Raw genomic sequence first — 15,016 nt, 5'->3', positions numbered from 1 at the left:
TAAATAATGCTAAAAGTTTCTAACAAATATCCTTTGCCTAAATTCATTTGTATCATTTCCAGTGAGTAGGGCCAAATTCATGTGGGCTATCCTGTAGAATTGAATCTGTTGTTATTAAATTATTATATATTTACGGTTCTATAATAATTTTTTAACTGTACAAACTATTCATAGTAATGATAAAGCAATAACAAAATTATCTTTAAAATATACAGTTTGTTATTTTGTTTTATATATTATTCTCTATTTATAAATGAAAGGATTTATGGTAACTAATCATTGCCAGGTTATAGAACCTTGTTACAGAATATAAAAAAAAAATTAATAGTTTATAATCATATTTTACAGTATACTTAAAAAATACAAATACACAAAATGTTGATAGTTTCATGTATGTTTAAATATAAGATTACTGTCTACTAACTTAAGTATACAAAGATTTATTTTTAGAACTACAATCCAAAATTCAATCTGATTAAAAATTAAATTTAGAATCAGAAATTTGTAAACACAGGAAAAATTTTTTTTGATAATTTTAAAGATCTTTACAAGTGTTTCATATAGTACATTTTTATCCATCCAGAAAATTGACGAATGAAGTAAAAAATATATAGAACATAAAATTCTCTCTTTAATCAAATATTTAACAACAACATAACTAAATAAATCAATATGAAACAATAATTGAAACAAAACGAATAGAATAAAATTTCTACATACAGAACTATACCTGTAAAATTTAAATAAATGATTATAGTGCATATAAAAACATACAAGTGTAATTTTATGTTCTAAATATTTTTTATGTTCTATTAAAATATAATTATTATTATAATAAACTAGAATTTAACCCATAAAATGTGATTATATAATATGCATTATATTTAAGCTGTTAAAAATTTTTTCAAAACAAAATTTGTATTATTTAAAATATAGGCCAAGTAAGAGCGAGTACAAAATCCAAGCTCATGAAATTTACATAAATTTTTTAATATGCAATTTATTAATGAAATCAGACTTAGACAAATAAAAAGCTTTAATACATAGATTATTGATTAAATAATGAAATATTCAATTAAGTTTAATGAAGTAAGTTCATAAATGATTTAAAAATTGCAAGATTAACTAAACTTTTAATTTTTTTTCACTAAATCGATATTTATCTTATCTATAAACACAAAAAGCATATACAGTATAATAAGAAATTGAATTTAATTATAGTATCTACTAGTATGATTAACATGATTAATAATTTGTTTAATATCTGTAACTATAACTTATGTGATAAAGAATTTATTAACAAATCAATAAATTCAATTTATTAAGATTTGTAAAATTAGATTATTGAAAATGAGCAAGTTAAGAAATGTCTTTTTATTGAGTTATAATTAATAAACTAATTTAATACCTATTTTTGAATGTATTGACTTATAAATGAAGAGCTAACAGTAATGTAGATTTCTATATTTGTTAGAAATATATGGTGAATAGATTTTTTTTTTTTAAATTGTAATTTAATTACTTCTAGCAACTTTATTACATTTTTAACTTAAATTATTTTGGAAAATATTATCAAAGATAATATAAAATCCTTACTTCAAATATGAAAGAAAAGGTTTCAAAATTATCTTTTATGAATAAAAGTAACAATTTAACAAATCTATTTTTTTTAAAGCATATTCAGTATCATTAAAATTTCTCCCAATTAAATAATCTTCTGTAAGTTAGGAAACTTTTCTAAAAATGCTAATTTTTATTTACCAATATTAAAAAAGCTGTAAAATAAAAAACAGGAAATTCTAGTATTAATTAAACAAGAAGAATTTATTAATTTTCAAGAACAATTAGCCATTTTTTCCTTTCTTATTTAAGAAACTAGTGAACCATAATGAGATAGACAATTAATAGTTATGCAAGTCAAAATACTTTAATCAAAATTGAATTTAATCTTTATCTAAATCTAAAATTGTCTATTGTTCATTTCTGTTTAAAAGATAAAATTTCTCATTTTAAATTTTTCAACAAATTCAGGAAAACTATTTTAAGTAACATTTCAAAAATCAGCAAACACAAAAAACTGTTATTAAATTATTGATAAAAAATAAAATATCACAAAAATAATTAAGAATAAAGTCTTAAATTCTGTTCAGAAGTACAAAACAGTATTTAACTGAAATGCCTTGTACTGTAGAAAGAATTCTTTATCACAATTATTATTTAAAAATAATTTTTAATTCATAAAAAGTTATATTTAAGAAAATAAACTTCATATTTTATAAATATTAACCTTTATTTTCAGTAGTCATCAATGATACATATGCAATTTAATGAAATTATTAATTTTTGATACTTTGAAAATGATGCATTGAAATCTTTTTTCAGAACTATTTTATATTAAAAAGAATTTATAAAAAAACTGTCATGAGATTCACTTCAAATAAAAATTTATGTCTCGTATATATATATAAAGCTTGATGATTATTGTCAAGATATATTTTGATTCTTAAACTTGTTATTGCAAACTACTCACATTACAGTGTACTGTCACATTATGATTTGTTCTCTATTACTACATTCTACAGTAATGAAGAGCAAATAATTTAATAAACATCTGTCTATGATATACAAAGATTTATTATTTTTCAATTATAATAAGCATTAATAAAAATAAACACTGATATAATAAAATAATATCATATATCTTATATTTACATACTATTAAGAAATAAAATTGTAACATTAAGTTAAATACTTTTTTATATATACAGCATAAAGTATTGTTATGAAAAATGGATAAATAAAATTCATACTATTGATTTGGGCAAGCATTAGAAATTTCTTCAGAAATAACTGATTTATAGTGCAATCTGGAAGTCTTAATGATAAAACTTTTTATATCTAAACAGTATAAAATAAATAAATAAAAAAGAGTGCAATTATGTAAAGACATTTTGAAATGCTCCTAAATTTTTTCAATTTGATAAATTAATTTTAAAAACACAGCACTTTCTCTTCTTTTATTAAAGCAGATTTTCACAAAGTGTTTTGTTGTTATTTATTTATAACATAAAAAATGTCTTCCTCTTATTTAATATATACATTTAAAAGTTTTTTAGATTCTCACAGTATTTTAAATTATTTCAATATAAATTCTGATAAAATATTCATATCAAAAATCTAACTTCCATTTTACTGTATAATATAAATTTTAAATCTCTCTCTCTAGCTATTGACAAAGAATAATTGGATAAATTCAACATTTCAATTTCCTAAAAAATTAAAAACAACAATTGCCTTTTAAATAAACTATTTATTTAAAAAAGAAAGCTATTTATTATTAGGCTCTCACTAAATTGTTCCTTAAGGGGAGGCGTGTGTTAGTCGTCAGAGGTGTTGGTGAACTTTATAGTAGAGCTTGATAAGTGCATATTAATTTCGAAAGCCTTAAGTAGCTATAATATGATGGTTCCAAAGAAGTGGATATTTATAAACAGATTATCTTTGGTTTAAATTATAAGTTTATTGTTAATTGTTGGGATTGAACCAAATCCAGGTTGTCTACCTTGATCTCCGCAACAAATGAGTCAAATGGATATGCAAAGAAGGGGCAGGGTAGATTACGTAAGGATAATCTCAAAGAAAAGAAAAAAGAAAATAAATTGAATGACTTAATTAGTGAAGACTATTATCAAATAGAGGAAGATCTCGGTAAGAGCAATCCAGTGACCTCGAGAACCACAAAAATTAACGAATATTTTGAAACAGTAAGTCATAAAGAATTACAGATACGGGACGAATCTCAATACTCATTAAAATCAATATACAAACTGATACAGGATAAATTTTCACAGCTTCAGAATGAACTTCAAGGAATTAGAACAGAGGTTAATTCTTTAAAAGAAGAAAATATATATTTACATGGAGAGTTGTCTCAACTATCCCATAAAATAAAAGAAATAGAGAAAATATCTAAGAACAACTGTCAAATACAAGGTACATTGGAATTTGAAATAGACGAGCTGGTTAATGAGCAAAACAATAAAAATATTATAATTATAAACTTTCCATTTAACTCATCTGATTGTGTTAAGGAAATTAATCAGTTTTAAAAAAAAAAATTTGGGAATATCTAATAGTTACATAGAAAAATTGGTTAGATTAACCAACAACAAATCCAAACCTATAGTGAAAGTTCCATTAGACTCCTTATTTGATAGGAATTTAATCCTTAGAGAATTTTGGAGGAAGAAAGATAATTTAACTGATGAGGAATGGAAGAAAATAATATTTACAATGGATTTATGTAAGAGATCAAGGATGAAAAGAAAAAAAAAATTATTAGCAATAATTAAACAATAAAAACTCAATGGCAACAAAATAATTGTAAGAGAATTAAATGGTGTTTTGAGAAGGAATTAACAGTGAAATTCAGAAACAGATTTGAAATGTGCCCAATTTTTACGGAAGTTACTATTAATTTTTCTCATGATAGACACTAAGTGAAAGTCCCAATAATCTAGTGGCTGTTAAATTGAAAGTTAAATTGATACAAAATGTTTTGAAATCCTCTGTTTCAAGAAAACAAAGAATGTTATAATCGAAATATTCCATATGGTATAATACAATTCTAGAGTGTTTTATATATTAATGATTATATGCTCTGAATTTCACTCTTTAATATAAAAAATTTTTTATTTAGTTATGATTATATAAAAGAAGTTAACAGATTATATTAATATTAATTTTTACAAATTCCAATCTTTGTTCTTATAGATGTAAAATTTTCACCCAAAATGTATAAGTTTTATTTTTGTAAAGAGGCACTGGAGCTGCGCCTCTTTACAAAAACTGATTCAGGCAATACCTCTGTAAGTTGAACAAGTTTATTAATGATTCAGATACTACCTTCACACGTTGAACAAGATTTTTAATGAACAAACTAAGCATCTTTGTTAAAAATTGTATATATTTATAGTTTATAAATAGCTCAAATAAGTTTTTGTAATTGAGTAATATGTTTTGTATGTTTCGTGACTTTAAACATTTAAGTTTATATTATTACAAAAATGTATGATTAAAGAAAATGGATAATATGTTATTACAGTGAAAATAATATGTTATAATAAGATTAAACCATCTGCAATTGTTTAACATCTGAAACCTCCTTGTAACAGGTTAAACCCTATTACAATAAACTCGCTTACTTACTTAAAAAAAAAAAATTGTTCCTTAAATTTTATTGACATAGTTTTTAAGAACAGATAGGTTCACAACTATTTCAATTATTAAAGTGATGCAAATAAAGAAATCTTTAATAAATAACAGAAGTTCAAAAATACTTGTAATACTTGTGCATGATAGTTATATTTAAAAATTTTAAATTACGCTAAGTTTTAATATAAAACTAAACAGTTGTTTTGTCGAAAATAAAGTAAGTAAACTTTAGCAATTTTGTTTGTAGAAAAATATTTGAATTATTATTTGAAATACTTAAGATTCAAATAAAATAATTTTTAAATTAATAAAGGAACAACAACAAATTTAAGGAGAGTTCATTAATAAGTATCTTAATTATTTAAAATAATAAAAATAGAGTATAGTAACAGCCAAAACTTTCAAACAAGATAATTGTTCAGACAATTATCATCAATTTCTATATAATCTTAAATGTTGACCTAAGCTATGTCCATTAAAAATAGTATTATAGTAACTTAGTAAATATTCCCTACTTGCACAATCACAATAACTTAATATCATTTATGGCCTTCAAATATTTTAAATTTAAATAGATATAAAAATCTGGCATTACCAATTATTCAAAAAATCAATTATCCAAACCAGCCATTTCTAGTTTATTTGACTAATCAATACCTTATTATACTATACACACAACAGAATACTATAAAACTTTCACTGACTGAAGTGTTAAAAAAAATCCTCATAAAAATCAATATTTCAACTAAATCTTTATTTTCTATTTCTGATTTATTAATACAAGCTTTAAAAACTTCATTTCTAGCACTTTTGAAAGTGTATTCATCTTGCAAACATTACATTAGAAACAATTAACATCTAAATTATGTCAAAATAAAATTGTTTCTTGAAATTTAATAATCAACAGAACTATGTAGTTTTATAAGATTTAAAAAACATTTGAAATATGGTCATGTGTTTCCACAAAAAGTGAAAAATTTAATTTGATCTATGTTATGATTACTTTTCATCAACATATTTTTCTTGTATAATAAATATGACAACTGCATCACAAAACATCATTTTTACCATCATAATGATAATACTACCACACTTGGAAAAACCATTCCGAACTACTGGAAAAGCAAGTAAGGTGTCTACTCTGTTTGTACAACCACACTAAAAATCCAACAATTAATACAAATTTTTTTAATACTAAGAAAATGTTTCATTATATTTTACCTGTATACTATTTATAATGAGAATCATAAATGTCAAAAAATTCATGCAAAAAGAAAAAATATTAGCAACAGGTATTACATATAACTATCAATTTAACAGCATTACTAATTTTATGGAATCCATAAGACAATTGACACAAATATGTAGTCCTTTATCAACAGAGAGCCATGAATTTTATGGAAATATTAAATACAATTCAAAGATCTATAAATTTTGATATGATGTACACTTAAATAATTCTCCAACCACAACAATAAATATTTTATACTGAAGTTTTTGCTTAGCTTTATTTTATCTGTAGAAAATTGGCTTTTTTTTTTGTGAAATGATTTTACAATTATATTAATTAAAAGCATAGCAATTTAAAAGTATACTTGAAATAACAACTCACAGCAAGCAGAATTTGATATTTTCACAAAATTTTACAATACACAAGTGTAGTTTGTAAATAGACTGAAGGAAACAGAAATAAATTATTGAGTAAATTCCCTGAACAATAAATATAAAAAGTGATAACTTTGAATGATATCTGTATGGGGCTGTTGAATACAAGACATTTATTAGTAATAAGGTAAGAAACCTGTTACAGAAGAGAAATAAAAACCAAAATAATCTAAAAAGTTAACATTTAGAAAAAAAAAATCTTCCCAAAAATGAACAGAAATCAAAATCATTGTCTAAATAAAATATAAAGATCTGAGATCTGAGTCTCAAATATATGTCTTTCAAATAATAAGATAAATACAGTATCTTAATCTTAATTCTGTAAGACAAATATTACTTTTAAATTCTACATATTTTAATATCTTATTTCAATAAATGAATCAATTTTCAAATCTAAAATAGCTAAGCAGAATACTGTTCTATTTACAAAAGTAACATTGGAATAATTCTACTAAAGCTCTCTTATATGGTATTAACCTGTAACTTTAGGGCACAGTTAAATTTAAATATGGGTAAGGTCATTTAAGAATAATTGTTTTATTAGCATATATAAAATGTCGAAATTAATGCATTTTTCTTAAACATATATAATATTTTTTATTCCTAGAATAAGATTATAGGCAATCTATAACAAATTATTCTTTATTTAGTAAAACCATAGTCAAACCAATCTGATTCTATTCCAATAATGACAATATAAATTCTGTATATTAGCTTCGTAATTTGAATTTGCTAACAAAGAACATCCTTAGTTTTGGCAATTATCTGTATCATCATTTTATTTTCCTGAATTCAAAGAAGTGTTTAAACGCACTCAAATCACCAACAATTCAAATTCTTGTTCAAATTCTTCAACAAATTCTTTCAAGACTTCTGTCTTATTAGTTCAACAGAATACAGATTTTAATATATTTTTCATTCTAAACATTGTGTTTAAACAATAATTAAAATGAGAATATACAAAAATTATTCAAATAAAATAAAAATCATTAACTAAATTTAGGAATAGAATTTTTCAAGTAAATATCATATCCATGTTACCTTATTTACTGTTATACTTCATAATGTACATTGTTTCTAGTTTTACCATTGAAAAATGATTTCATAACTATTTAGATACATTATTACATTTTAAAATCTTGTAATTACTAATTTATAAAAATGATTACTATTTGTCTACCGTCTGCAATTTATCAGTTAAAAATTAAATTTTATGTTTTAGAAGGTCTTTTATAAATTAATATCTCAATAAAGCTAAAGAAATAATTTCATGTCGAATTAAAATAGTCACATATTTCTAAAGTTGATAATATAATATATTTTAAAGAAAAAAACCCACAGATGCTATTTGATAAAGATTAGAGTAAGCACAAGATTTAGAAGAAAAATAATACTCAATTTACATATGCATATATTTACATGCATTTTTGGATTATATTACATTCCAATGAACATCATGTGAAAGAATAAAATACAATTTCTTTTCAAATTACATTTTATTTCTTTCAACATTATCTATGTACATTTGTATTTTTTTAGCCAAAGAATTTTAAAACCTAAAACTTCAAATTTTTCACTTTTAAGATTTTGATTAATATCATTTGCAAAATAATTCAATTGATGTGAATTTGCATTAGTTCAATAATTATTTTCATACATCTAAATACAATTGATATTCTCTTCATATGTAAAGTAATTATAACAACTTTAATCATAATTATAATTACTTTTGTTTTCTGTGATAATTATGTAGTAAATAACAACCAGAATTTAAAGAAAGATACACAATGTGACATTAAAATATTAATATATTTGAATATAAATTATATTTCGTAAGTTAGGTCAACTTATAAGTCAATATTTTTCAACTCTACTTTGGTAACAAAACAGTTTACAAACTTACTAATGATGCCATACTTCTAAAGTTTAATATAATCAATAAAAATTAAATTAATTAATAATTAGTAAATATTACAATAATGTTATTTTATACAAAAATAAAACAAATAATACGTAATTAAAAAATATATAAATATTTCTGCAGTCTGAAAATAATTATACAATTAATAAAAAGAATAAATTTTTTAAATTTGAAATATATAAATCAACAAAATTTTAAATAACTTATAATTATTATTAAAAATGTATTCAAATATAGCAACTTTATCATAAACTGATTTATCTATCATATTAATTTTATAATTTTCATATGCATTTATGGATTTAAATTACATAAAGTCAACATGTATCATTGCATAACACATTTAAATTTTGAGAGGAAATGAAAACCAAGCACACCCACACATATTAATCTCATTATCTCTATCAAATTCTTATTAAAATTTTTGAAAAATATCTTTATTAAATTAGATTATGTTTTTTGCAAAAAATTCATAAAATTTAAAATGTTATACAAGTATGGCATGTAGAATCCTGACATTGTGGACTAATGTAATGTAATGAAAAAGCATACAAAACAATGTTAAAACTCTTGATATTAAAGGGACTTTCATTTTATTTCATTTAAGATTCATCGGTTATAAGATATTCAAATACATTATGTATGTTACTCTTGCAGTACTCTTCAAATATCTTGTAACTGACAAAGCTTAAAAAAATAAGTAAAAATCCTTTTAGTGTTGAAAGTTTTAACATTGTTTTGTGTGTTTTTTTATTATATTTTGTCCACAAATATTATAACATTAAATTTTTGGCATCATCAAATTTAAGATTTTACGTTAAACAATTAAAACACAACAAAAAAAATTTTAAATATTACATAAAACTTTTCACTTAAAATGATTCATCTTACAGGTGAAACAACAGAATAAGACGAACAGGAGACGACAAAGTTTTAAAACAATCCAAATTCTACTGATGGGTAGAAGTTTATAATGCTATTGGAAAGAATCCAACCTCAATCAGTTTTTTGGATTGTCTCAAAACTTCAGCAGACCTAAGTTTCTTTCTCCTGTTATTTTGTCTGAAACCGAATTTTGTTATTCATTCAAATTATTTTGCATTACTTATCTGTATGCTCCCATATCATTGTTTAACTTAAGTATACTGTATAACTTTTTAATGGCAACTATTTTTATTCTTTTGTTTCAAAAGAATAAAAATAGGAGGTGAAATTATTTTAATATAATAATCTTCAGATAAATTTATTAAATAGAAATAATTGTAAAAATTAAAATCTTATATAGGCTTTCATCCATTGTTAAATATTCAATGATTTATTACAAATTAATCAATTTAATTATTAAAAATTAAGGATAAGAATAAGACAAAATATCAATTAATATTAAAATTACAAAACTAAAATTATTCAACAGAAAGGAAAGTCAATTCGTATTGTCTCAAATTCCATTTTGAAAATCTGAATTTAGAATAATATTTATCTAAGTAAAAATGTTATTTAAAAAGCTGTGGCTGACATGTTTGTTATATGAAAACATATATGGCAATTTATAAAACAAATTTCATATATACACAAACTAAAACATATTTAAATTTGAAACACATGCACCATGACTTATCTAACTAGCTTTCAATCTATCAAGCTTTTATCAATTCCTCATACCTAAGAATTGTTTATATTAAAATGCAGAACAATAACCAGTTATATTTTATTGCATAAAATATATCACTACACATAAAATATGATATAGGATATGAAATACAAACTTTGCACTATCTTATGTAATAAGAAAGACCATTAAAATTATTTGAAGTACTGAAATAACTTTATGGTTAATAACAAAAACTTGTAACAAGCCTACTTACTTTAAAATGTATGATTTAATAAAAATGTTATAAAATGATTTTTAAAAATGCTAAAATAAGTGATTCCTTCCAAGATTATGTTCTATTAAATTATGTAACAGTATTCCTGTATAGGAAATCAATAGCTTACATCTATATCTTGCAATCTATAATGAAAAATAAATTTTAAAAATAGTCTAAAATTAAAATAAGCTCATTTCCTATTATTTAATTATACTTTGTTTTTTTCTTTTCAGAATTATTTTATGCTTAAAATAACACAAAGGAATTTTTCAATACAAATTGTTTTGTTAGGAAGTAAATTATACTATATTCATTTAAGATATTTATTTATTCTTTTCTGAGAAATTTAAGCTTATAATAAAAAAATAAAATTAAATATATCAAAATGTATTAAAATTACTTAACAACAATGTAACAGATTCTCATAATACATTTCTCTAATTCAATAAACATTCTTTAGAATTTTATATTGCATTATTTCCTATCTAATAATGTTTAAAATATAAATGAAATCTTAAGAGTTCATAATAAAACTTTGTATGTATTCTTACAGCAAATAAATCAATATAAGCTGTATCAATCTCTGACACTTGCAAAAATGAATTATTGAACAATAGAAATGTTACTTTAATGAAATTTCATAAAATAAAGTAAAAAAAAGAAAAAATGCAAATTTAAAGATCCTCAAATTTGAGAATTTTTTAAATTTTAGTACACACAATTACAAATATATCTTTTAATCAAAAATATATTACATATAATTTAGCAACACCTTTTTTTACTTACGTAATTCAAAAAAACAAAATCTTAAATTAGATTTCATGTACTTTTCAATTTTAATGACAGCATTTTTGATGTAATGTAGCAAATTTCCTTTTCAATATTAATGGATTTTTTTTAATATCAAGATTTTATCTAAATAAAAGTAGCAAACTTTCTATAAATATTTAAGAAAAAAAAACTGACCACCCAGAGGATTTGCTACTGTAAAGAGTGTATTAGTTGTTGCCATTAAGCTTGTGCCTTAACATTATTAAAAAAAAACAACTCAAAATATTCAAATTTTTCATTTTTAAGGATAATAACATTTATTCAGTAGTTTAATTTATCTCAAAATTAATTTCTTCACAAATCAATAGCACTCTTTCTAAATATAATCTTTCCATTTATTCCTTTTGCTCTAACTAAATCAATATTTTAATCCTTCTAAACTGTATATTACAATTACTTTATATATGCAATTACTGTCTTTTTCTATGTAGTTTTTTTGATTAATAGTTTTCATTACAAAAAATAATAATAAATTTCTCTTAAAACTATAGATACTTTAATACAACCGATCGACATAACAAAAAATCTACTTTTGAATCAATAAAGCAGTATCTACAGTTGTTAAGTTTGGAAAAGAATTATTATGCAAACAACAATACTTATTGTATTACATTAATAAATAAAATTAGAATTTTACATGGTCAAACGTTTCCTTCTAACACAATTACAAATGGTGTAAGTTTATATAATATGATTTAAAAGTATAGATTCGTTGCAATAATTTAATTTATAATTTAATTATAATTGTCAAATCGGAAAGACGTAATTTGTTAATCGTTAAATGAAACCAGCTTAAAAATCAATAAACAGTTCTGTATTTCGTAATTTTTTCTTATCATCATAGATATTTTTCAATATTCGTTAAATGAATGTACAGATATAGGAAATTAAACGAATAATTGTCTATTTACTTAAATTCTTAACATTTATAACAATCACTTATTAAATTTCAAAAAATTATATCAAATACTTAAGAATTATTGAATATAATTTCATTTAAACAATTTACACTCCTAACTACACAATTTTTCTTTAAAAACAACTGACTCGAAAAGTTTTATGTATTATTTAATCAGACTTTTTTACATGAAAGTTTAAGTTACATTGTTAGTTAAACAACTTATTTATTTGATGTTGATTAATTTTAATGACAAATCAAGTCTTTTTATATACATATATTATTAATTTAGGTAGAATCATATCTATTTTTAATCAACTAAATATATCAAAGTATATATATATATGTAATTAAATGTTTATTATTAATGTATGTATGTAATAGGGTATACCATGTAATAGCTACTGTAAAGAATGTATACAATTAAACGTACGTACGTATATACGTAATTACGCGACTAATCTTTCAAATATTATTCGAGATATTTCCTATATAAATTAGGTCATCCCAAGTATTTGTTAACATGGACATTCTGCAACAATATCAAGTACTGGTTGCATGCGATCACGATTCGGAAATTATTGAAATAAACGTAACAAGAATATATATATACGAACATCTAGAACGAATCTCGGTAGATAATGCTTAAAATATTACGACAATTAACGTAACGCCATTGTAATTAATCACGTGCAAAACGTTAATCTCAGTGTTAAAGCACATCACCTTAAACTTGTAATATTAACAATGGTATACGATCTAAATGCCTAATTGAAACATATTGTTTAACCGTTAATAAATATTTATTAAGAATAATACCCACCTTGAAAGAAGTCTTTAAGTAATAATTGCTTTAGGGAATTATATCCTGCTTTGGTAGAATTTTTGTGTCAGGATCGTAATTCCCTGTGACCATAATGCATTCTCAATCTTGAACAACTGTTAATCCACCGGCAGCCAGACACTAAAAAAAGATAAAAATTAATACTCGTTAAACCAGAAATAAAATTAAAACACGCCAAAATCGGTTCGAGGAGAAGGAAAAAATTATTATTACTATTAAAATATCCCCGATTGTTTTCGGGAATTTCCACGTGCTCGTCTACCGAAATTACTTTTAATGTTTTAAAATTCATTGTTAATTACGTCATAAGAAACTATATTAATATTTTTTTTTTGTTTAAAAAGTGTTTCGAAATTGCAATGCGGTTTAAACGTATAATTTCCATATAAAACTGCTCTTTAATTGTTTGCTTATAATGTATTCGGATCAATATTCGCAGTTCTCGGCCGACATTTAACGCGTCTACCGATAAATCTGTAAATGCCCGATTATCTACTGATTTATCTTCGATTTCGACGAATTATACCTATACGCGGTTAAAAAGTCGCCGATTTTTATCGGCAACTACCAATTAGATGCTAGAAAATATCCGTAAAAAAACCTCAAAATTCCCCCCCACGAAACGATCAACCGAAATCTACGATCGAAAAGTTCCATAAAGGGCGGAGTCCGATCGACTACACGTCGCACGAGATTTCTCATAGAGAAAAATCAACCAGACGCGAAAGAGGGAATCCGTCATTCGTGATATTAATTTAATGACTAAACGGCCATTTCGATTTTTTAAATAATTAAAAATTCCTATTTATATTTTCGTTTGGAATAACGTTAAATATTCACACCTCGTTAGTTATAATTCCAGACCGCAATAGTCGCAGCCATAGGCAATAACCGTATTATAATAGTTAGCCTAATGACGAGAAACGAGTGTGTCGGGCACTCTGCCAAGCACAAAGAAATGTATAAACAGTTTCCAAGTAGAAAAGAGAACCAGCCAGACAACTTCCCCCTCCTACCAGTCGAAGAAAGACTTGTGCAGAAGCTAGAGACAGGACGACTTTGGCACGTCACATACAAAGTCAAGACGAGCGAGAGGTCACGGTCAAAGCTGGCAACAATCATTAAGCGACTATCTCCCCGCTTCGATCGTTCTTTTACAACATTCTTAGCCATTCGGAAAACGAGTTTTATTACGAAACACTTTTAAAACACACACACCGTTAATTGCGTTCGTACGAAATTTCGAAAAAGTCGGACACACACGCGGGCGTCGCGGGGAAGATGCCGAAAAACGACATCTTTAATTGGTAAATCGGGGACGACGGAAAGTCATAACTTCATTCCAGGTGGCATAACGCATCGTGCGTGTGGGAAGCTATCCACGACGGTGCCAGAAAATATTTCGGAGTATCCTATTACCGCGGAGTTTCGGCGTTTCGTTTCGTCCTCTTTATTATTATTATTTTTATTATTTCCCCCTTCGAGCGCCGTCGAAGCGCCATTTTTCCTTCTCGGGGCGGCAGCTAATTGCGCTCTAACTCTAGACCCGTAGCGACGAATGCGATTGCTAAAAGTACCGGAAGTGGCTGGGGCGATCGATACCGCGAATAGTAGTAGTGACCGAGGAAACGGGACGGGGAAAGTTGGCACAATAAATCGGGAGACATTCGTCCTTCGGAATTATTTACGCCGCCGTTTCTTCCACCGAAGTTTTAAAAGCAAAGGCCATCTGTCCGCTCGACCGCCAAACGGGTCAGGGTCGGAAGACGACGATC

The 15,016-nt window shown here is 24.4% G+C and overlaps 1 protein-coding gene across 4 annotated transcripts in view; it reads right to left on the bottom strand.

The window, feature by feature from the left end:
* Positions 1 to 15,016, bottom strand: part of CtBP (C-terminal binding protein) — an 84,690-nt gene that overhangs the window by 63,999 nt on the left and 5,675 nt on the right. For all 4 annotated transcript variants that reach the window (XM_067269169.1, XM_067269170.1, XM_067269171.1 and 1 more), the window contains exon 2: positions 13,221 to 13,361. The gene's annotated coding sequence lies outside the window, so the exon portion shown is untranslated. The remainder of the gene's footprint in view (positions 1 to 13,220; positions 13,362 to 15,016) is intronic.

This window comes from Centruroides vittatus, unplaced genomic scaffold, assembly GCF_030686945.1.
Source record: "Centruroides vittatus isolate TY-2023 unplaced genomic scaffold, ASM3068694v2 contig_347, whole genome shotgun sequence".
Lineage (NCBI taxonomy): Eukaryota > Metazoa > Arthropoda > Arachnida > Scorpiones > Buthidae > Centruroides > Centruroides vittatus.
The sequence above is the reverse complement of the archived record's forward strand: the minus strand, read 5'-3'. Positions and strand labels throughout refer to the sequence as shown.